The sequence below is a fragment of the Hemicordylus capensis genome, chromosome 4, assembly GCF_027244095.1.
Source record: "Hemicordylus capensis ecotype Gifberg chromosome 4, rHemCap1.1.pri, whole genome shotgun sequence".
NCBI classification, from domain to species: Eukaryota; Metazoa; Chordata; class Lepidosauria; order Squamata; family Cordylidae; genus Hemicordylus; species Hemicordylus capensis.
This window is the reverse complement of record NC_069660.1, coordinates 196741701-196767217: the sequence shown is the minus strand read 5'-3', so window position 1 is coordinate 196767217 and position 25517 is coordinate 196741701.

Here is a 25517-nt window from a genome sequence, read left to right as displayed (position 1 = left end):
CAGAAGAAAATACCCTTTGTACACATATACAGCAAAATTGGATGGCTCGGAATAATGTATATTTCCCAAAATAAGTTGCAGATGTTAAAAAAAAAATGAGGAAGGCAAAATAATCAGATAAATTGTGTGAGAAAGCAGTTAGCCAACTCTGGTTATGAAAGAGCAGCTGATGAATCTCAACAGATTGCTAAGTAGCAATAAAGGCTTCATTGTCATACCACAATAGTTGCCATAGTTCAAGGACTCCTAACAGATTAGTAAAGGGAAATAAAGAGCAGAGAAAGGGAAAGAACAAAATGATGTTTTGGAAGTTGCCACATTCTAGGGTAAACCATGTAGGTTTTACTTTCTTATACAGAAGTCATTTGACATTCTTGAGTGTTTTTAACATAAACCCGCTGCCCTGTTCACTACGCAAAAGGTGAACAATATTGTTCTATCTTAGTTCCCATTTAGTCCGGGCTGTACCATTTCAGACACAGGTGGGGTTTCACATGGTTGAACATTTCTCCACCAAAACAAAGACACCTCCACATAGAAAGCTAGATGTGAGGGAGAAATCTCTTTTTTCTAATCTCTTTTCCCTGACATTGTGAGGTTGTTCTCACAACCAGCTCTACTCAGGTAGGGCTGTGCTAGCCCAGGTAGAGATGATCGTGAGAAGTGCTGGAATTGATCCCAATCCTTGAACACCTCAATCAGGTAGCCCTTGTTTTGTACCCAGGCTAAGAGTGAAGTGGGGAGGCATACATGCATCCTCCTACCCCACTCCTCAGTCATGTGGCTCAGGCTGCCAGCAGCCATTTTGACCATAAAGGCGAGGGGAAGGTGTGACTTGGCTTCCAGAGTTTCCACAATGAACTTTGCTTCTCATGAAGTGCATTGTAGGATTCCTGGAGGCCAAGATTTTTCTCCCCCAGCCTCCAGATCACCATGCCACTTGCCACAGAGTCAATCTGTGGCATAAAATAGCCAGCATAATATAGTGGTTAGAATGTTGGACTAGGACCAGGAAGACCCAAGTTCAAATCCCCATTCAACCATGAAACTCACTGGGTGATTCTGGGCCACTCATGCATCTCTCAGCCTAGCCTACCTCACAGGGTTGTTGTGAGGATACACATAATCATGTACACTGCTCTAAGTTCCTCGGAGCAAAAGCGGGATATAAATGAAATAAATAAATATAGTTAAATAAAATCATGTGGGCACGCAAGTGGCAGGGAGGGGAAGCTAGGTGCAATCTTGCCTTTCCCCGCTGCCCAAAGTAGTCATGTGAATTACCTCACTGACTACATGTGGTGGTGGGGATCTGAGGTTGTTGGGTTTTTTTTTTAATAGAAGAACATTAAAGCATAGGAGTCCTCATCTGCAGTTTGAAGTAACACAGCCAAGACACAGGCTTACCATCTCAATGAGAACTAGCTGGTAAATTAATTCTAGCAGTCAAATATGACTGACATACTGCACAGTGAACCGCACATCCAAGAAAGGTGCAAACTCACTGCTTCTGCACTAGCCAAGAGTCCACATACCTTCTGAAGCCAGAGGCTGCACCATGCCTCTGAAGCTGTGCATCATCACAACTGGGACCAGTCCCCCCATTTCCAATGGGGATTGGTCACAGTTGCATTGAAGCACAGCTTTGGAGGCACAGAGCAGCCTCTGCCTTCAGAAGGTATGTGGATGGGCTCTTGCGGGTGAGGATGCAATGGGTCTGCATGTGTAGGTCACTGTGCTGTATGTCAGCCATTTATATACAGTTTGAAATAATGAATGCTAACTGGCCTAGACTTTTGCTGGGCATATCACTAGCTCAAACTTCAGGAGGCCAGTTGATGTTTTTTAGGATGAGGTAACGGCTGAGAGATCACAATGGATTGTTAAAAGTGAGGATTCAAAAGCATTGCTCTTAGCATTGCAGTAACCACTTCTGGCCACTAGAGGCATAATGAGATGTTAATAGGTCCATCATGGTCAGTTAGAGTCAGTTAGAACTTTGTTGTTGAAGGCTAGTGCCTGTTTGGGTATGTTATTCAATGCCTTTCTCTCAGTAGTGATGTTTAGTTTCTTAATAAATCTGTATTTATTTTTTAAACTCAATATAATGCCTCCAGATAATCTCTTGGACTGAACTTCTTTACTACCCGAGCATACTCTGCTGTGTGAGGGTTTTAATGTTCCTCCTCAAACCACTCAACAGGGTTATGGGCCCAGAGCACTGAGACTGGTGAAGAAAGTAATTAGCCTGAACAATAAAACAAGGTTTTCTCAAAGATGGAGACAGGACAAGTGCTACAGAGGATTGAGAAGTTACAAGGTCCAGAGTTTGAGCTGTGGTCTTTCAAAATGCAGGGTCTTACGGATAGAACACCGTGTCTTACACACAGAGCACACAGAGTTTTACACCCTTACACACAGGGTCCTACACACAAAACATCCAGCCATAAGAAAGAGAAGAAAGACAAGCTTGAGACAGTGCAGATGATAAAGCCACTGAGATAATTTATCAGTGAGTGAGGCTATTCACAAATGTGTGCAAAACTGGGCTAAGGGAGACCAGCCCAGTTTTGCACATGTGTGTGAAACACTGGGATTGGGCCGATCCCCGTGGCACCATGGCAGCAAACCCACCTAAGTAGCCACCCTTTACAACAAGATTAAGGGACCGAGTGCTTAAGGAGGGAAGGGTAGATCCCCATAATGCACCATGCACTCACACAGAGTTTCTGAGGGCCAGCACAACACATTCCAGCTCCTGATCCTCCCCACTGCCTGGGTGTGTGGGGAATTGTCTGGGTGTATGGGGAGTGCACCCTGCACAGGAGGAGCAGTCATCTGTGGGGAAGGAAAGTCTAACCTGCCTTCCCCACAACCTGCTCTGGAGCCCTTCTCACTAGTTGTGAGAAGAAACTCAGTGACTCTATATTGGCGCATTTAAGAAATAAATAGCATGCAAAGAACATGTGAGAGACTCTGAAGAAATTGTATGAAAGTCAGCTGTCTCCAAGCTATAAAGATGTGCAATAAGAAACTGAAGGAGGGAGAGGATCTGTTTAAGCATGTAAATGAGATGCTGTTAGACGTCACAACAGCTGCAAGCACAGGGAGTAATGTTGCCTGATATGGTTTAGATTGGAATGTTGTTGAGCAGTCTTCCTGAATATTTAGAGCCTATTGTAAATTTATTGGAAGTCAAAGATGATTTGAGTTTGGAGTTTGTAATCAACAGTTTGTTAGACTTTAATTTGTACAGAGGCAATGGACAGCAACTAAAGTCAAGTGAAGAAAATGCTTGTAAAACTCATTAAAAGAACAAAAAATATTTTGACTGTGGGAATCCCAGGCATATGAAGGCTCAGTGTCCTCAAAATAAAGAATTTGCAACTGAAAGGGGCCAATATCACATTTCAAGAGGAGTGAGTCACCTAAGCATACAAATAAAAATACATGGAAGCAAGAAGAGAATAAGTATGGCAAATATAAAATGAGTGTTGCAAGAGCTAGTTCTACAAAATGTAATGCTGGAATTTGTATTGATTCAGGCACAACCAGCAATTTGATTAGAGAAAGAGCAAGATTTACTAAGTTGGACACAAATTATAAGGTCCCCATTGTTCCAGTGAATGGGAAGTTAAACATACTATAGATGTCAGTTAAATATTTTACAGAAAGGTTATGAGGTGAAATTCAAAGGTGAAAGGTGAGCCACTTACAGGTATGAAATGGACTTTGAAAGAGAGTGGCCTATTTAAAACAAGGCAAGATCTTTTCCAAAAGATCTCTGAACTCAGAGGGAAGTTCCAAACTCGAATTGGTATGTTAAGCAATGCCAAAGGACAGATAGTAACTGACTCAGAGAAGATCAAACAGAGATGGAAGGAGTATACTGAAAATCTGTACAGCAGGGACATCAACATCCAAGATACTCTAGAAGATATTATGCAAGCACCTCTAGTATGGGAAGATGAAGTGAGATCAGCATTCCAGTCATTACCAAGTCAGAAGGCTACAGGAATTGATGGAATAGCTACAGAAATATGGCAGGCAACAGAAGAAGAATCAGTCAAGGCTCTAACCAAACTATGCCAGCAACTTTGGAGAACAACACAGTGGCCAACAGATTGGAAGAGGTCAATCTACATAGCCATACCAAAGAAAGGAGACTTAACAGATTGTGCAAACCATCACACAATATCCTTAATTTCACATGCTAGCAAAATAATGTTCAGGATCATTCAACACAGATTAGAGCCCTCTGTGGAAAGGGAAATGCTGGATGTTCAAGCTGGTTTGAGAAAAGGAGGAAGAACAAGAGACATCATTGCTGATGCACGCTGGATAATTGAGAAAGCCAAAGAATACCAGAATGAAGTCAATACATGCTTTTTTGACTATAGAGAAGTAGGGGTGTTCAATTCGGATTTTCTGTGTTGTAACCAAATCAAAACAGCCCTGATTCGATTTGGATCCAAATCTGACCCATCTGAATCACCCCAAATTCGATTCTGATCTGAATCGCGGCTGATCCGAATAGAATTGATTCGGGTTTTGGATCTGTCCTATTAATTTCCCCAGATTCCCAGCTTTCATTTTTTTTAAAAAAAACTAAGCTCTAGCCCTTATAGAAGTGGAGTTATGGAGCAAAATGTGTGGTCACTATTTTTTAAGTGTTTGGATTCTTTGGTGTATAATAACTTTCACTCAATGAATCCTTATGAGGATTCATTACACACCTTCATTTCTTCTATTCATTTTGACTGTCTTTTAGACAGTGCCAATTGTCAACTGCCATGTGCCAACTACACCCCACTCCCACCCACAAGGCAGTGAGGTACTACTCAGTTTATGTTAAGTGCCTAATGGGTGGAGGCTACCACCCAAATTGCAGAGGAATTGGACAAAGGGCTGATTTTTGGTGAATTGTTGAAGGTTAAGTGTCGTTGAGGGAGATTTGGGGCATAAAGTGGGATCTGGGGTGGAAGAGTGTGGTGAGGTGGTAGTGCCTAATGGGTGGAGGCTACCACCCAAATTGCAGAGGGATTGGGCAAAGGGCTGGTTTTGGGTGAATAGTTGAAGTTTACTCATCTTTAAGGTTTTTCCCTATAAGGTATAATGGAGGTTTCAGCAGCCCCATAAGTGCACTTGGAGGGCGCTGGGGTGGCCCAGAGTGAGTGGTGGTGTAGTGCACATAGGGTGCCAGCCACTCCCATGGGGTTGCTAACCCATGGGGTACAAGGTTCTGTTGTTTCTGAGGTGGTCTGAGTGTAGATTCTATGGTAGCAAATGAGAGTGGATTCATGGTTTGTACTGAAAATCTCATTTGCTACCAGAGAATCTACACTAAGAACACCTCAGAAACAATAGAACCCTGAACCCCATTGGCTAGAAACCCATGGGGGTGGCTGGCACCCTCTGTTCACTACACCACCACTCACTCTGGGCCACTCCAGCACCCCCCAAGTGCAGTTATGGGGCTGCTGAAACCTACATGATTTCCTATGGAAAACTTCAACAATTCACCAAAAAACAGCCCTTTGCCCAATCCCTCTGCAATTTGGGTGGTAGCCTCTACCCATTAGGCACTTAACTTAAACTGAGTAGTACCTCACTGCCTTGCAGGTGGGAGTGGGGTGTAGTTGGCACATGGCAGTTGACAATTGGCACTGTCTAAAAGACAGTCAAAATGAATAGAAGAAATGAAGGTGTGTAATGAATCCTCATAAGGATTCATTGAGTGAAAGTTATTATACACCAAAGAATCCGAACACTTGAAAAATAGTGACCACACATTTTGCTCCATAACTCCACTTCTATAAGGGCTAGAGCTTATCTTTTTTTTTTAAAATGAAAGCTGGGAATCTAGGAAAATTAATAGGACAGATCCAAAACCCGAATCGATCTGAATCAGATCAGCCACGATTCGAGTTGTACCCGAATCTAGCCAATGGACCAAAGGGGTGATTTCTTTTGTCTCCAAATCACCCGAATCAGCTAGATTTGGGTACATATTGATTTGTACCCAAATTGATTCGCACATCCCTATAGAGAAGCCTTCGATTGCGTCGACCATATCAAGTTGTAGAATATCCTTAGGAAAATGGGCATCCCAGAACATCTCACTGTTCTCATGAGAAATCTATACACAGGACAGGAATGTGGATGATCTGCAAGCTCTAGTAATGATAGTCAAGGAGCACAGTGAAAAAATGGGACTACAAATAAATGTAAAGACTAAACTAATGACAATGGGTACAGCAACCAGCCTTCAGAATTGACAATGAAGACATTGAAGTGGTGGATAGCTTCTGCCTTTTAAGATCGACTGTCAACAGTAAACAATCCAGTAGTCAAGAAATATGCTGCAGACTAGCACTTGGTAGGGTTGCAGTGAAGGCCTTGGAAAGGATATTTAGATGCTGTGATGTGTCTACACCTACAAAGATTAGAATCGTTCAGACAATGGTATTCCCCGTGACACTCTATGGATGCGAAAGCTGGACTTTGAAGAAGCAAGATAGAAAAAGCATTGACGCTTTTGGTGCTGGAGAAGACTTTTGAGGATACCATGGGCAGCCAGGAAAACAAACAAATGGATCATAGAACAAATCAATCCAGAATTTTCACTCTAGACACAAATGACTAGGCTCAAACTATCATACCTTGGACACATTATGCAAATACCCAGCTCCCTTGAGAAGTTTATAATGCTGGGGAAAGTTGAAGGAAACAGAAGAAGAGGATGACCGGCAGCAAGGTGGACAGACTCAATTATGGCAGCAATGAATGCACCATGAGAGAACTTAAAGGCCAAGTTTATCTATGTGGTCGCTAAGAGTCGACATCGACTGGACGGCACTCAATCAATCAATCAGAGTAGAAATACTAGGAACATAAGAACAGCCCTGCTGGATCAGGCCCAAGGCCTATCTAGCTTGGGGATATTATTGGACCCGGCCTGCTTTTGGAAGCTCAGGCTCAGTTGTCGTGCACGCAGGACAGGGCCTTCTCTGTTGCTGTCCCCAGACTTTGGAATGCTCTCCCGGTGGTTATTTGCTCCTCGAACTCCATCACAGTTTTTAGAAAGCTTGTTAAATGTTGGCTTTTTATCCCGGCCTTTACATGATTGTTGCTATTGCTGCTTCTGTGTGTTTTATCTGTGTATAGTTTTTATCTTTGTATTTTATATATTTTAAATCAGATTTGTTTCATATTTTTAGCTTAATTGTTGTTTTTATTGTATGTTTTTTAACTTTTGTAAACCACCTTGGGATAATTTTTAATGAAAGGCGGTATATAAATTTAACAATAAAATAAATAAATAAATAAATATTCCAGCATCCTGTTTCACACAGTGGCCCACCAGATGCCGCTGGAAGCCTACAGGCAGGAGTTGAGGGCATGCCCTCTGTCCTGCTGTTACTCCCCTGCAACTGATACTAAGAGGCATCCTGCCTTTGAGGCTGGAGGTGGCCTATAGTCCTCTGACTAGTAGCCGTTGATAGACCTCTCCTCCATGAAGTTATCCAAACCCTTCTTAAAGCGATCAAGGTTGTTGGCTGTCACCACATCTTGTGGCAGAGAAATCCACAAGTTGATTATGCATTGTGTGAAAAAGCACCTGCTCGTCCTAAATTTCCTGGCAATCAATTTCATGGGATGACCCCTGGTTCGAGTGTTATGTGAGAGGGAGAAGAATTTCTCTCTATCCACTTTCTCCATATCATCCATGATTTTATAGACCTCTATCAAGTCTCCCTGCAGTCATCTTTTTTCGAAACTAAATAGCCCCAGGAGTAGTAGACTTGCCTCATAAGAAAGGTAATCTAGGCCCCTGATCATTTTGGTTGCCTTCTTCTGCACCTTTTCCAGTTCTACAATGTCTTTTTTTAGATGTGGTGACCAGAATTATATGAAGTACTCCAGGTGCGGCCGCACCATCATTTTGTATAAGGTCATTATAATATTAGGAGTTTTATTTTCAATCCCCTTCCTGATGAACCCTAGCCTGGAATTGGCCTTTTCCACAGCTGCCATACATTGAATCAAAACTTTCAATGAGCTGTCCACCATGACCCCAAGCTCTCTCTCCTGGTCAGTCACCGACAGCTCAGATCCCATCAGCGTATACTTGAAATTGGGGGGTTTCATCGCAATGTGCATCACTTTACACTTGCCAACTTTATTCTATTCTATTCTATTCTATTCTATTCTATTCTATTCTATTCTATTCTATTCTATTCTATACTGCCCTTCCAAAAATGGCTCAGGGCTGTTTACACAGAGAAATAACAAATAAATAAGATGGACCCCTGTATCCAAAGAGCTCAAAATCTGAAAAGAAACATGATAAACACCAGCAACAGTCACTGGGCGTACTGTGCTGGAGGTGGATAGGGCCAGTTACTCTCTCTCTGCTAAATAAAGAGAATAACCACCTTAAAAGTGCCTCTTTGCCAAGTTAGCAGAGGTTAACATTGAACCGCATTGGCCATTTTGTTGCCCACTCATCCAGTTTGGAGAGATCCTTTTGGAGCTCCTCACAAGCCGTTTTGGATTTCACTACCCAAAAGAGTTTGGTATCATCTGCAAATCTGGCCACCTCGCTGCTTACCCCTACTTCTAGATCATTTACAAATATTAAAAAGCACCGGCCCCAGTACAGTTCCCTGGGGGACCCTGCTTCATACTTGCCTCCATTGTGAAAACTCTCCATTTATCCCTACCCTCTATTTCCTGTCTTTCAGCCAGTTAGCAATCCACACATGTACTTGTCCTCTTATCCCATGACTGCTAAGTTTTCTCAGGAGTCTTTGTTGAGGAATTTTGTTGAAAGCTTTTTGGAAGTCCAGGTATACTATGTCAACCGGATCACCTTTATCCAAACACTTGTTGACATTCTCAAACAACTCCAAAAGTTTTGTGAGGCAAGATTTACCTTTGCAAAAGCCATGGTGGTTCTCTGCCAGCAGGGCCTGTTGTTCTATGTGCTTTACAATTTTATCCTTGAAGATGATTTCCATCAAGTTGCCTGAATGGGCATTAAGTTAACCGGCCTGTAATTTCCAGGATCGCCCCTGGATCCCTTTTTGAAAATGGGTGTTACATTTGCTACTTTCCAGTCTTCCGGCACAGAGCCTGATTGCAGGGATAAGTTATATATATTTTGCAAGGAGTTTGGCAATATCACATTTGAGTTCCTTGAGAACTCTTGGATGGATGCCATCCGGCATTGTGTTCCTTTCTGTTGTCTTCATTTGGACAGGCCTTCCAATTTTGGAAGGCAATCTTCTTCCCTTTTATGGCTTCATTAACGGTACCTGTTAGCCGCGCTGGCATCCTCCTGGACTTAGTGGTACCTTTCCTCCTTTGGGGTATACGATCTAACTGGGCTTCTAGTATTGTGGTTTTGAGTAAACTCCATGCACTCTGGAGCAAAGTGGCTCTCCTGATTTTCCCTTTCAGCTTTCTTTTCACCATACTCCTCATTTGGGAGAAGTTTCCTCTTCTGAAATTCAATATGTCTGTGTTAGACTTCCTTGGTGATTCTATCTCCACAAGTAGTTGTTTTTGGATTGTGAACCACCCAGGGACTTTTGTATGGGGTAGTATTAAATGTGCTGAATGAATAAATAAATATATACATGTATATATCAGGTGATATATGAATGAATGAATAGCCTAATGTCTCCAGATAATTTCTTGGCCTGAACTACTTTATCTCCAGGGCATAATCTGCTGTGTGAGGGCTTTAATGTTTCTCCTCAAACACTTCAACATGGATAAGCCAAGGAAGTCTTGAAAATAGCATGTATACGCCACCTAATGGACATGACTGATGTGAAAATGGAAGGATTCATCCTCCCCACAAACCTCCATATCCAGGCTAGGGATGTGCAAAAAATTTCGGGCACAGAACGATCTGTGCCCGAAATGAACAATTTCGGGTGATTCGGGGCCGAACCGAATCACCCCCGATGTCCCCCGATATTTTTCAGGCACATGCCAAATCACCCAAATTTCGGGCATGAAAAATTCGGGTGATTTGGTTCACGGTTGATTTTTGGTGAATTTTTAAAGTTTTAGTGACTTTGGGGCAGTTCGGGGGCATAGCATGGGATCTGGGCAAAAGGAGTGGGGTGGGGTGGTAGTGCCTAATGGGTGCAGGCTACCACCCCAATTTCAGGGGGATTGGGCCAAGGGCTGATTTTTGGTAAATTTCTGAAAATTTCATGTCTTTGGGGCAGATTGGGGCATATTGGGGCAGAAAGTGGGGCCTGGGGCAGAATAGTGGGGTGGGGTGGTAGTGCCTAATGGGTGGAGGATACCACCCCAATTTCAGGGGGTTTGGACAAAGGGCTGATTTTTTGAGAATTTTTGAAGTTTTAGTGACTTTGGGGCAGTTTGGGGGCAGAAAGTGGATCTGCCCCAAAATAGTGGGGTGGGGTGGTAGTGCCTAATGGGTGGAGGCTACCACCCCCATTTCAGGGGGATTGGGCAGAGGGCTGATTTTTTGAGAATTTTTGAAGTTTGGGTGTCTTTGGGGCAGATTGGGGGCAGAAAGTGGATCTGCCCCAAAGGAGTGGGGTGGGCTGGTAGATAGTGCCTAATGGCTGGAGGCTACCACCCATCCCCAGTTTAAGAGTGATTGGGCAGAGGGGTGAACTATGGTGAATTTATTTGTATGAGGTTTGTCTTCATAAGGTGAAGTGTGCTAAATTGATTACTTCCTCATATTATTCATAGTAAAGGAAAGTGTGAAAAAGTGAAAGTGGGGTCATGAGAGTTGTTTAATTGAAAAATATCTCATTTGCTATGATAGAATGAGAATTCACACCTCAGAAAAAACTTCTGAGGTGTGAATTCTCATTCTATCATAGCTAATGAGATATTTTTCAATTAAACAACTCTCATGACCCCACTTTCACTTTTTCACACTTTCCTTTAATATGAATAATATGAGGAAGTAATCAATTTAGCACACTTCACCTTATGAAGACAAACCTCATAAAAATAAATTCACCAAAATTCCCCCCTCTGCCCAATCACTCTTAAATTGGGGATGGGTGGTAGCCTCCAGCCATTAGGCACTATCTACCAGCCCACCCCACTCCTTTGGGGCAGATCCACTTTCTGCCCCCAATCTGCCCCAAAGACACCCAAACTTCAAAAATTCTCAAAAAATCAGCCCTCTGCCCAATCCCCCTGAAATGGGGGTGGTAGCCTCCACCCATTAGGCACTACCACCCCACCCCACTATTTTGGGGCAGATCCACTTTCTGCCCCCAAACTGCCCCAAAGTCACTAAAACTTCAAAAATTCTCAAAATATCAGCCCTTTGTCCAAACCCCCTGAAATTGGGGTGGTATCCTCCACCCATTAGGCACTACCACCCCACCCCACTATTCTGCCCCAGGCCCCACTTTCTGCCCCAATATGCCCCAATCTGCCCCAAAGACATGAAATTTTCAGAAATTTACCAAAAATCAGCCCTTTGCCCAATCCCCCTGAAATTGGGGTGGTAGCCTGCACCCATTAGGCACTACCACCCCACCCCACTCCTTTTGCCCAGATCCCATGCTATGCCCCCGAACTGCCCCAAAGTCACTAAAACTTTAAAAATTCGCCAAAAATCAGGATTTTGCCCAATCCCCCTGAAATTGGGGTGGTAGACTCTACCCATTGGGCTCTACCACCCCACCCCAAAATTTTGCCCCTGGGCCCCTTTTTACCCCCCCGAATCGATTCAGATTCGGATTCGGATTAAATCCGAATCCGAACCGAATCAAGGGTGATTCGGGTGACCCAGATTCGGGCACAAAACAGAACAGGGGTGATTCGGTTCGGGTCCGAGCCAAATCACCCGAAATCCCGAATTGCACACCCCTAATCCAGGCACAGGCGATTGTATCTGTGGTCAATAAAAAGAAATAGCAGATTCAGGCAGCTTCTGTGAGACATAATTTTAGAGAGGCTGTAACGGGCAAAGGAGTTAGAGGTTCAGGTCTACTCTGAAGCAGCTCTGGGGTTCAGGTCTACTCTGTGGGAACTAATGTAAGTTGTTGTTGATTTGTAGGAATGTTCAGCTATTGCTATGTATATTTGTGAATAAACCAAACATTATAAGACACCATAAGTTTCAAGTGCCCTCTCGTCCAGATAGAACCAAATAAGTGCTGCAACCCTGGAATGTCTCACCATGAGGCAAATGGACAGACAGTTATCTTTCTGTTTTACTTCTAAAACCCTCATTATTGTGTAATTTAAAAGGGTACCTTGTACAATCTCCCACATATGTTCTTCTATTAAGGTAACAGGCATAGCATATTTCAAGAGCCCTTGTAAGGACCTTGTTTTTATATGAAAGGGAGTCACAGAAAGGGAGTCATATGATCCGTGTAGTGAGTGACACATTCAACAACTCTCCACGTGATAACACTTGCTATGCAAAATAATTTAAAGCAGTGTTGACATGGTAACTGTACTCAGAAAACTGGCCTTGAACTTCACTGTGTGAAGATCAATTATAGCTCTTGTGTTTCTGTCTTCTATATTTCATATACAGAGCAAGACAGGTATATATTTTAGCTGTGGGACAAGAAACTAAATAACGACAGAGTTGGACAAATAACGAGGGATGCCATGTATCTCCATGCTTTTGTTTTCAGGAGGAAATTTGTAGTTGTGGGGAAGAATTCCAGTTACTGCAAAAGAACAGTTTTAATGGATCGACACTCATTTAAAAAACCCAATAATGACTTGTAGTTGCATTATTCAAAGAAAAGGACTGATATACAAAGTTGACATGGGTTTAGTCATTCAAAAGATTATGAAATTTAGCATGGATAAGCTGTAGGATCAAATGGGGATCATTGATCATGTCATATGCTGATCCTTAAAAGATACGTAATAATTTTTTCAACCTTCTTTTTAAAAATATATGCATACTAGTATTGGACAATACAATAACACATAATAAATATCAGAATTGCACAATTCTATATAGTAATTCATGTTACTTCCAGTTTTCTAAGAATGTCAAACAGCATACACAAGGCAATTCCATTTTATCTTCACAAACAGTATTTCTGAGTCTTCTAATGATGCCTGTGGATCATTCTCCCCCCCCCTCCCCCGGAGAAAAACTAGAGACACACTTGCTAAGACTGGGCTGAAATACCACCACCACTACTACCCAAAATTTGGCTGCAGTTCCTAACTAAGGCTGACTGAAATACCCTCCATTTGCAGGTAGCAAAGTTAGCGTGGTGGGTATTTCAGCCATTTGCAGCAGGAGCAAATGGCAATGTGAAACATGGGAGTTTTACTGACTGTTCTAGCAGTACTGGCAGCTGCCATTTCCCCCTATAAAACTGCCCAGATGCAATGCATATTGAGTTGGGGGTGGCAGTTTTAGGGCAGGTTTTGCCCTTTCCAGTAGCATTTTGATAACTGAACCTGCAATTCTATGTGCATACCTGAAAGGAAGTTACTGCCATTAACTCAGTGAGAGCTGCTTCCATATTCCAGGGAACAGTTAACAATCCTTGAAACATGGTGTTGGGGGAGGGGAGAATAATTGAAAGTAAATTGAAAGTCTAAGTGGGAAACAATGTTAAAATCCTGTAAGGTAAATCCAGAAGCACCTCACCCAGCTCACAGATTTTTCTCAAAGTATCTGACATTAGCCAAGCATCCCACAGGGCATAAGATCTGTTAGCATATTTAAAATGAAAATGCCATTAATCCATCTCCTCCTCCTTTGTAGAGAATACAGCAAGAACGAGATAGCAAGGCTTTCCACACGAGCAATGTGAAGAGCCTAAAAGGGGTTTGTGGGGAGAGTGGGTTTAATCTGCTCTCCCCGCAGAAGATCAGGGAGCCCTCCCTGGACAGCCTGATCAGCCGCCCAGACAACTACTGACTCTGTCATGGAGCCATTTGTGGTGGTGGGGTTGGGGGGCCTCCCGGTCCCTGGAAATCCCAGAATGCCCAAGTGCATAGAGCAGTCTGGGGAGTCGCCCCGACACTGGGAGGCTTGTTGTAGCCTCCCTGTTAGAAGTGAATGCACCCAAAACCTGGGTTAAGAGGTGGGCTACCCAAAAGGGTTTGCGGCTGTGTCACCGCCAGGAGCCACATGGCTCCCAGCAGTTCTAACATGCTGAGGCAACCGGGCTGGGCTCCCTTAGTCCAGTTTCCACTGCACGTAAGAATAGCCTCAGTGACTGACATAATGAGCTCTTTTTCATGAGCAGTGTGAAAGGGCTGCTGGTTTTATGGGGAGGAAGCCCTAAAGAGCTTACCTCTCTGCAGATGGTCATTCTGCCATCGCTGGGTAGGCAGATCACAAGTACCAGCTGCTGCCAGTAGCTCCAATGGTCGGGATGCCTGAACATGTCACTATGCATCACCCTGCCCACCGGAGCTCCAGTAATGCACTGTGCAAGTGCACGATGCATTATGAAGATCCCCCTCCCCTTCTCAAGTCTGCCAGCTGTGGCTCCGGCTGACACACGATCAAGAAATGGGGTTAGTTGAGTGTTCGCTCTCCTAACCTTTTTTTTGAAGGGTGGCTTCATAGGCGGGTTTGCTGCCATGGTGCCACTGGGATTGGGCCCAATCCCGGTAGTTCACACTTGTGTGCAGAACTGAGCTGGGCTCCCTTAGCCCAGTTTTGTATGTGCATGTGAATAGCCTCAATGAGGAACATTACTCAAAGGACTCCTACTGAAATTAAATGAACATGTTAAGGAATGCCTAACGTCCTTTTAATTTCAATGAGACTACACTGAATAAGCCATTATCCTATCAGCCATGAGCCATTAAGTGGAGGCCTGAGGCTTAAAGGGAAGAAATCTATTCCATCTATGCTCAGAGTCTATGTCACTTGTGTACAATATTTTTAAAATACTACTTTCTAGACAGAAGAAAAAGAGACAGATACTAATAAATATCATTAAAACATGCCACAACTGTATTAAAAGAGGAAGAGCCAAGGCCAGAAGAGCTCTTATCAGCTCCTCAGAGCTCTACTGTAGCCAGAGAACAGGCTCTGGAAAGGTGTGGGGAGGGCTGTTGCTCAAGGCCTGTATGGCCTAAGTGAAGGAAGGAGAAAAAGAAGATATAAGGGCTCCTATAGATTTCCATCCCTTAAAAGACTTGAGGTTTCAAGAACTGGGGGCTTTTGTTCTCTAGGGTGCTCAAAAAGCAGAGCAAGAGTCACTATATATGGCAAAAAGGCACAATTCGGGGGTTTAAGGCCTACAATTTCAGTCAGATTGGCTTAAGGCCTACCACTGTTTTGTTGATAACACCACCCTAAAGGAAATTAAATCAAGCAAGAGAACTGTGAGGTGTATGGGAAATTTGTGGGACGATAACCTTGTTTTGGACACAGTTGTTAAAGCTTATGTTATTTTTAATTGTGTGTGTGTGTGTGTGTGTGTGTGTGTGTGTGTTATAAGAAAAGAAAAGAAAAATGAAGTACAGATTTAAAGTGAACATAAATTACCTGTTTCTTGTTGTGACCTTATTCACTGCTGAATAATCATGAGGTGGGATCACACTGCCACTTTTACTGAATCCACTAATTTCATTTAATTGTTTGGCAGGGTGGGGAGTGTGACTTGATCTTAATTGAAGCTGTTACAGAATTTTTGGTGTTCACTATCAGGAAGTTCTACCTTGTGGTTTAAGCTCACATGATTTAAGCTCACATGGTTTAAGCTCACGTGAGCCCCTGGTGGCGCAGTGGTAAAACTGCCGCCCTGTAACCAGAAGGTTACAAGTTCGATCCTGACCAGGGGCTCAAGGTTGACTCAGCCTTCCATCCTTCTGAGGTTGGTAAAATGAGTACCCAGAATGTTGGGGGGCAATATGCTAAATCACTGTAAACCGCTTAGAGAGCTTCCAGCTATAGAGTGGTATATAAATGTAAGTGCTATTGCTATTGCTAAGTGCTATTATATTATGTTATTTTGCAGTTAATTAGTAGAACTTCAGTCAAAACTTTGAAACTTTGAAAACTTTACAATTTGGATTTTGATTGCTCTGTTGGGCTGAGTGGAATGTGGCCAAGTGTGTAGACTTAGAATATCCCTTAATAACTATGTGTTGTCAAAACAAAGAAAAAGAGATCTGTACTACTAAAATGGGGGTAGTATTCTGTAAATTTAAAGATTAATTTTGTGCCCAGCCCAGTTATTGAGGCCTATAATGTGAGATCACATTATTGAGACCTATATTAATCTGGAGAGGCCTGGGTAATGACTTGTCCAACAAGGCTTTAATATCCTCCAAAAATACTGATCAAAATCAGCAGTTTTTCAATAGAAAGGAAAATTTATTCCCCAATTACATAGAGAGCTTATTTAGTAGAGAAAACTCCTAACAAATAACCTTTCCTTATGTTACAGTTTTGTTAATATAATTAAAATGGTGGGAGTTGTTTCAGCATTTTAACATTATAAGCCCTGAATATTCTATTGGTGTTAAAATCTAAATTGCTCCGTCTGTCTGAAAATTTGCAGGCATACATCACCCTTACATATCTGGTGCAGAAAATGGCTAAGTTGCAGCAGTTTAAGAACTGACCCTTAAATGCTAAAAAACAAGTGTTGGCACTAGGGCTGTTCATTGGGCACTGCAATCCCAATGAATCTGTAGCATCTCCAAGGTGCTGCTTTCACTGTTGCCATCTCTAGTGCAGTTCATTACTCTCTCAGTGCAGGGAGGGCCTCTTCTGCAGGAAGCAGAGCCCATAGAGTTGAGAATTTACACAGGAACATTGGGAAAGCACATGGGCATATTTGGGAAGTGTACTTCCTTCCAGCACTATCTCCATTAGGGATGTGTACAAATCGATTCTTTTGATTCTATTTTTACCCAAATTGAATCATCCCCAATTTGTTTTGAGTCCAAGTCTGCCCTTCCCGAATCACCCCAGATTCGATTTGTTCCCAAATTTCCCCAATCTGAATTGAAGAGTGGATCAGGTGGTAGTGCCCCAGTTGGTGCCTGCTAACACCCAGATTTCAAATAAATTGGTGAAAGGGGTGGTTTTTAATTTTTTTATGAAGTTTGTGCATCTTTAAATTTTTTCCCATAGAGAATAATGGGGGATTTCAGCAGCCCCATAACTCCACTTGGGGGGCAGCAGGGTGGCCCAGAGCTGATTGTGGTACAGTGCGCACAGGTTGCCAACCACCCCCCAAATGACAAGCCCATAGGGCACTGGGTTTTGTTGTGTTCAATGTCTGAGGTGTCCTTCTGAGAGTAGATTCTCTGGTAGGAAGTGGGAGACTCCACAAAATGGTGGTCCAAATCTCCTAATTTTGGGGGTCCAAATCTGGGGTGATTTGTTTTGTACCTGAATCTGGGCAATTGAGCACAGGGGTGATTTGTTCTGTCTACAAATCACCCGAATCAGCCAGATTCGGATACAAATCATTTTGTACCCAAATTGTTTCACTCATCTCTAATCTCCATGGATGTGGTGGAGTGGTTTTCACTTGTGCTCTAAAAAGAATGGAAATAGCCATATAAGCTGTAAAGACTTTGTGCAGCCTGGTATCTGATGGCTTTAGAAATGAGGCTCCATGCACCCACACTTTGCCTTGATCAGAGATACATCAGGCAGAAATTAATCAGGGGTATCTCTAGGAAGTGATAAGGGAACCTACACCTGTTAAAATGTCTGCCTGGATGCATCCCTCCCCAGCAGAATGTCCAATTGAAAGACCAAGGCAAAGTTTGACTTTATGGACTCTCATTTCTAAAACCATCATCATGTATCAGACTGTACCAAGTCTTTAAAGCTTATATGGCATGGAAGTTAAGATGGGCACCTTAACTTGGAATTTCCATTCTTTTTAGAGAACGAGTGAAAATGTAAAGCTTTTTAACTCTAATCTTAAACCAAAGGTTTTTTGATTACTGAATGAAACTTCTGGTACCTGGAATGCTGAAATCTCAGGCAGCATGGGCTCTGCATATGTAATAATTATAATTAATAATTAACTATAGCCACCCCCTAACAAATTGTTCTCTGGGTGACTCACAACAGGAGATTGAAACATACAATAAAAACACATAACACATTAAATCATAGCAGACAAAAAAGGTGAAAAGAAAATACAAAATACAATACAATCAGCTTAAAAACTCATTTTAAAATTAGTTAAAAATCAAATAAAATCTTAAAACCCAAATGTAAAAGGCCTGGGTGAACAAAAAGGCCATCTTGTATCTAAAAGAACAAAGTGATGAAGCCAGGCGAAACTCACTGGGGAGGCTATTCCATAAATGGGGTGTAACCCCTGAAAATGCCCTCTCCCTGATAGCCACCCGCTTCACCTTGTTTGGCAGGGGCACCCAGAGGAGGGCCTCCAAGGAAGATCTTAAGGTACAGGTAGGGACATATGGAGCAAGGCACTCAGGCAACCTAGTCCCAAGCCATTTAAGGCTTTAAAGGTGAAAAGCAGCATTTTGAATTGGGCTCAGAAACAGACTGGGAGCCAGGGCAGCTTACAAAGCACTGGGGTTATATGTTCAAAACGTCCAGTCCCAATTAGTAATCTTGCAGCTTTATTTTGTACCAGCTGCAGTTTCCAGACTGTTTTCAAAGGCAGCCCCACATACAAAGCATTGCAGTAATCTATGCAAGGGGTTACTAGAACATGAGTAACTGTGGCCAAGTTATCTCTATCCAGGTAATGTCGCAGTTGGCATATCAGCTGAAGCTGATAAAAGGTGCTCCGAGCTTTTAAGGGCATGTGATGTCCATATAAAACATGCAGGTACCCTGGAAAACTACATTTCCCAGTTTCTTAGTATGACACACTGTCATTTTGTCATTTCAGATATCATCATCATGGCATAATTGAGACCTTGCCAACCATGAAGTTTCTCCATAATCACTACCACCACCATTTTCAAGGAAGCTGTGGAGGAAGAGAAGGGAATGGCAAAACAGGTATCCCAGAAAGAACCTGTTTGGCCTTATTTTGCTCAAGAGCACAATGTGGGTCTGGATTTAAAAGTGTTCTCAGTGAAATATTTTCTGGAAAATAACACAGGTTAGTCAAGTCTAGTCTGAACTGAACCAAATGGAGTCAATTCACTAACCTATATGGACTCTCCTAATATTACCTATAACTTTCCACCAGCATAGTACTTTGGATTAGGGATGTGCAAACAGGTCCGAATCTGAACCAGTTTGATATTGAACGGGTTCGGTTTGAAGATTCGGGGTTGAGCCGAACCACCCCCGGTTCACCTTGACCCTGGAACAAACTCCCAGTTTGGGGGTTCATCAAGCCATTCTTAAAAAAAAAAAAATTAATTTACCCCTCCAGGGGGGGTTTCTCTGAGGTGGCGGGGGGGGGGTCCACGGAGGTTCCCCCTCCCTCCGTTGGCCTTTGTGCAAAAATTGTCTGGTTTGGGTGGTCTTTGGCCCTTTTCAGGCCTTTCCCCTGGTTCAGTGGCCATTTTGGAGGCTGCTGCACATATGCAGTGGGACCCTTCATGGCCAGGTCACCCGGGCCATGCAGAGTACCACCACTTGCACAGCAGCCTCCAAAATGGCCACCATGCTGGGGAATAGGACCAGAAAGGGCCAAAGACCACCCAAACTGGGTGATTTTTGCATAAAGTAAGGCCGGCAGGGGGAGGAGGAACCTCCATGGACCCCTCCGCCACCTCATAGTAGCCCCCTGGAGGGGGTAAGTTTGAAAACAATTTTTTGGGGGGGGTTGTTCAATGAACCCCCTTGAACCAAATCAAACAGTAGGGGTTCAATAAGGGGCAAAACTAAATTTGCCAGGTCCAGTTCATGTCCAGTTCAAACTCAAACCAGGCCAGGTGGTTTTGTCCACACCCCCACTTTGGACTAGATCTAAAATTACAATATATATGCAGTTGTAGCTTAAAACCAGAGTCATGTGTCTAAATCTTCCTTCCCTTCCATAACATCTAGGATAATTTAACCTATGTCTTGACATCATAACGCTGTATATTTTCCCACTCCTTCTCTACACTGTTAGCAGAGGGAAGGAAGACAGAGAACACAGAGATATCACTAAACTCCATGGAAAGGGAGATAGGATTATCTAGATACATGGTTGACATTTTCTTAGACATTCAAGCATAGCTCAGATTTGCAGTACAAAAGACGGTTATAATATTAGTGACCAACATGCTGCACAACATAATGTTAGCGTTTCCAATGCACTGGCATTGTTATGCATGTAAAAAGGCTGCTCTGACAGTGTTGCACAAGAGTGCTCATGCACCACTGTTTAAAGCAGCACTTGCATCCCGCTACTTCCATTGTTCAATGCATTTGTGCAAATGTGCTTCTGCTCAACACCACCAAGGCTGCCTTTTATATGTGCATGACACCAGTGCTACATTGCATAGCATGATGGCCATTGTCATTAAAATCTTATTGTTCATCTAAATTGAAGCTCTTGTTCTGAATTTCTGCAAACATTTTAATAAAAGTGTTGCAGGCTTCCTTGCTGAGTTTTTTTTGTTTTGTTTTTAAGTTCTTTTCTTTTGCTGCTGTGTTTTGAAAATCCTATGACATGTATTTTGGTGATTCAGGATTGTGTTCTGTTCCCCAGTTTTAGTGGAGAAGATGTTTCATTCTCCTTTTCATTAATCGTCCAAAAGGTTTCTCTGTGAGAATTTCTTAGCACTATACTTTTTTCCCCTGTGGGAAAACAACAGGTATGATGTCCTGGTATCAGGGGACATAAAAATAGAGCTAAGATGTACTTCTCTGAACATTTAATGTGGCTCAAAAGAAGGTAAAGTTCTACCTCTGTCTAACAAATATCAAAGTAAACTTGGATGGAGCACATTTTTCTGCAGCAGATAAATGAAAGATGTGTTCTGGCAGAGACAGGCTCCATGCATCATTATGACTCACCAATTTTCTGGTTTTCTCAAAAGATTGGATAAGTGCAGCAAGACTTCTCAAAAGCCCTCATCAGGAGGGTTTGAGATCCAATGCTGAAAGTGCTGTTTAAATATATGCCTATGAGCATAGAGCAATACTCCATTGTTCATGGCCCTATTTCAAAAAGATCCCATATGCAGATACAATAGGATACCAGACGTAGATGTACATTATATAAAAACATGTTTCATAACTTTAGGAAGCGCAAAGTTAATCGAAAGCAATTCATAAATTGTTAAAATGCCCGTCTGCCCAAGCTGATTCTAGAACAGAACTATATAAATTTCCCCAAGATGAAAGCAGTCTATCCCTGGCTAACCAGGGGCTTAAGAAACCTCTTTCTTGCTGCCAGCCAGGTATAGAGGAGCTGCCACGCAGATAGGTGGTGAGCAGCATTCAGCTTGGATGTTGCAGACCTGCTGTCAATCAAAGCAGACTGAGCTAAAGAGATACCAGGCCTGACTCAATATACGGCAAATTCAGATATTCATATAAATTAACATGTTAAAACAAACAATTCTACCCATTAAGCAAAAATAATCTGTTTAGTGATTAGAGATTGAGGTCATTCACACAGTCAAACACAGTATTCTACTCAGGTTTGGGAGTTGAGGGTGGTCCCAATTTTGGGTTGTGTGGAAGCAAATTAGGAGGAAAACCTAGGTAGAAGGGATTGTGTGGAAGCAAGGTAGGAGGAAAACTTGGGTAGCTGTTTCTCCTACCTTGCTTCCACACAATGAAGCTATTCAGACGCACATGCAAAACTGGGCTAAGGAAGCCTAGTCCAGTTTTGCACGTGAGCCTGATCCCGGCTAGTCCAGTTTTGCATTGGGCCTGATCCCGGCGGCACCATGGCTGCCTGTCTCTCTCTAAAACAAGATTAGGAGACTGAGCAGGCTGGCCAACTGTGGGGCTCCTGGTCAGCTCCAGAGAGGGAGGATCCCCATAATGCACCACACACTTGTGTGGTACATCATGAGAGCTCTGGGGAGCAGGACGATGCAGGGTGAAGCGTCCAGTACCCAGGCCCTCGGAGCAACCGGCAGCAGCCAGTAATCATCTGGGCAGGTGATCCACCTGGCCAGAGGGAAGGACCTACTCATCTTGCAGAAAGGTAATCTTTTGAGGCTTCCTCCCTGCTAACCCTCTTGCCCCTTCTCACTGCTCATGAGAAAGGGCTCAATCACTTCTACCCAGTTTTTCTTCTTTCCTTGCTTCTATACAACTGAAAATTAGGAGCACACACAGCTCCCAAACCTGGGTAGATCTCAGTTTTGATTGTGTGAATGATCTCACTATGTGTGTCTATGTGTATGCAGGTGCGTGAGAACTACTTAATCTAATTATTCCTGTAAGAGTGCTGTTGAAGCCCACAGTAGCAGTGAGATGGTGTATTTGTGAGAGACAGTGTGCACACATGTGCACAAGGCACATGAATACCCTTTTTCGTTGCTGCTAATGAATAATAATGAAATGTGGCAGGAGATGCCAACTGGATCCAAAAGAATCTCCTAGCTAGGGTTGATGTAGGAGATGATGCACAAAGCTTCACCCTGAAGTTGCCATGCCTAGATAGTGATTAGTGGTGTTCACTGGGAATGCAGACCAGTTATGTCATCACTCTGTATGCTGGGCGTTGTGAGTACTCCAGGAAGAGTGCCTGCCTATACTGCACTGCAGCAAGCCATGCCCATTGGCAATGGCCAGCATTAGGGTGGGACCAGTGCATGCACCAGCCCACTAGAGCACTGTTTCCTAAAAAAAAAAAAAATGTGTGTGGAAAATTGGCTTTTTAATTTGTGGCATGACAACAACAGTCTCAGCGTAAACAGCCTCATTTAAGAACAAGAACAATCCTGGCATTGCAAAGTATTTAAAAGATCCAAGGCCTGGGCCCAAAGCCTTCTCTCATTTTGATTTGCAACACAGTCAAGATCAATTTGTGGGCATTAACATACTTTGGAGCTTGCAATTGTATTTATGAGTACTGTATAATCCTGCAATATACATCCAGCTTTGTGGAGACTAATGAGCAATATTGGTTGGACTCAGGTTAAGGCAGTTTCATTATGTTCAACTGGCCTATTTAATTGTGACAGAACTTTGTCCACCTTTCCTACAAAACACCATTTTCATGGGTTTCCATGTGGCATTAGAATGGATGAATGAAAGAATGAAAGAATGAAATATTGAGGGGTAAAAGAATGTGCACATAAATTCTACAACAATAAAATATACTGTCTTTTGAGGAAAAACCAATAAAACTACAAACAGAGGTAGAAAAATATACAGCCATCCATTAAAACAAAGGAAACAGATAGGAGGAAACAAGCTGCAGAAAAAATGCTCTCACATAAATACACCGGGGGGGGGGGTGTTAAAAAAAAGTAGAGTAAAATCAAACCATCTCCCTGAAAGCTTGCCTCACAACAAAAGCCTTGGCAAGCCACCTACAAGTCTGCAACAAGCAGGACCAGCCTCAACAGTGGGTCTGCTGGGACAAAGACTGAGTACCCAAGGCCATCAAAGGCCCATAACAATCCCTGAGGACTTTGTACCCGCCCCCCTGCCAAAAGATGTGGCTGTTGAGAAGCACTTTAAGCCACTACTGTCAACAGTTAGCCTCCCCACAACTTTCTTGCTGTCAACCTAAGCCACTCCCAACCCTTGGGAGGGGTTATCTTAGTGGAAATGGTGGCTTGGAGAAACTACTGGTGCCCACCCTCTTTCTTCACCTATGATATAATGTGCTCATCCCTATTGTTGCATCACTAGATGCTGTGACAGAGACTGGCAAATTGCATTATTGGCAAACAAGGATGACAGGTGCCAGTGCAGCTGCCCCAATGCACCTCTAAGGAGAACAGCAGTTGACTGAGGGCCCACATGGACCTGCTGCTGGCACTGGTCACAAGATTGTCTGGAATGCTTCTCACAGTTCCTATACACATTAAATTAATAGAATGGAAGCTGCTGCAGTGCTGCTCCTTCCTGCACAGATATGAAGCCCTGGGTCATTTGGGAAGAGCACACTCTGCTGCTTCCTTCTCATGCCATTGTCACCTCAGATTCAGAGAGGCTAGCATGGAGCAGAGATGTGCAGGGGCATATCTAGAGTAGGGCAGGCAGGGCATGTGCCCCGGGTGCCACTTGAAGAGGGACACCATTTTGTAAAATTATTATTTTTTAAATTGCCAACAAAAACAAAATGGCCACCGTGCATGCTCAAATGGCTTCTGTGAAGCCCTAGGCCATGCCAGGCCTCACAGAGGCCATCTGAGCATGCACGGTGGCCATTTTGTTTTCAGCGGCCATTTAAAAAACCAGTTATTTTTAAAAATGGCCACCGCACATGCTCAAATTGTCCCTGCGAGGCCCTAGAGGCCAGCGAAGGGAGGGGGAACCTTTTCAGCTGATATTATGGTAAAGTTATCTGAAAGATGGGTGTCAGATGTTTGGACAGGGGACGCAACTTCAGTGCTTGCCCTAGGCGCTAATTTCTCTAGATACGCCTCTGGAGATGTGACATGGTCTTCTCTCATGTGGCCCAAGGCTTCTGATGTTACCTATGAGGTGCAGAAAGGAGCTGTACTGTGAAAGTAACATGAAAGGGGAGTGATTTTCATAATACAGGTGTGATAACTGAGAAGACCTTGCTCTGAGTATCTTCCAAATGGCCCTCCCAAAGGCAAAGCTTGCTGTGAAGACCTTAATGATCAAAAAGGTAATGCGAAAGAAGATATTCTGGATCTAGGGCATTAATGCATTTCTAAGGAAGATTTAGCACCTGTAATTGACTTATCTCAAGAACACATTTTGCTGATGATCCTAAAAATCACCAGCATATTAATTGTGCTTCTAATGATCAGTGATTCTATTTTTAAAAAGGCCTCTTTTATATTTTTGGTTTTTTAATTTCCTTTTGTCACAGGTTACTTGAGGGGTTTCTTGTCTTTATCAAATAAGGCAATTGGGTTCATTATTATTATTATTATTATTATTATTAAATAAATCTTGATTGAGGCACAGTAGAGTGTAAGGAATGGCAGATTTGACAAAGAAAAAAGACTTACTTTTCACATTCTGTCTATGGTGACGTAAAAGTTCACAGCTGACAAATAATTCCTTTAATGTATTTATATGAACATTCCCAAGCTGTCCAACATCCAATTATTATTATTTTCATTGCTTGCCGTACAGCAAAGTAATCTGCTCCCCAAAGAATTATCTCCCAATGTTAGACTGAAGTGTTGATTTTTTTTAAAAAGAAGTTATCCACAGATAGATGGTATACAGATAACATAGCTTAGTCACTGAGCAATGGGAAGCTCCTATTGCATACACGAGAGGGAATGAAGCTAATGAGAGTTTCTTCAATATGCCACTAATACATATGATTCATGAACAATGAATGAAAACAGAGATGATACTGTAAAGCTCTTGGGACACTGAGGCAAGTTGTTCTGAGGCAAAAAGAAACTCCACAAAACTGTAGCATCAGATCCCCAACCAGTTTAGCAATGATGTTGCATATAAAAATATTAGAGATGAGCTG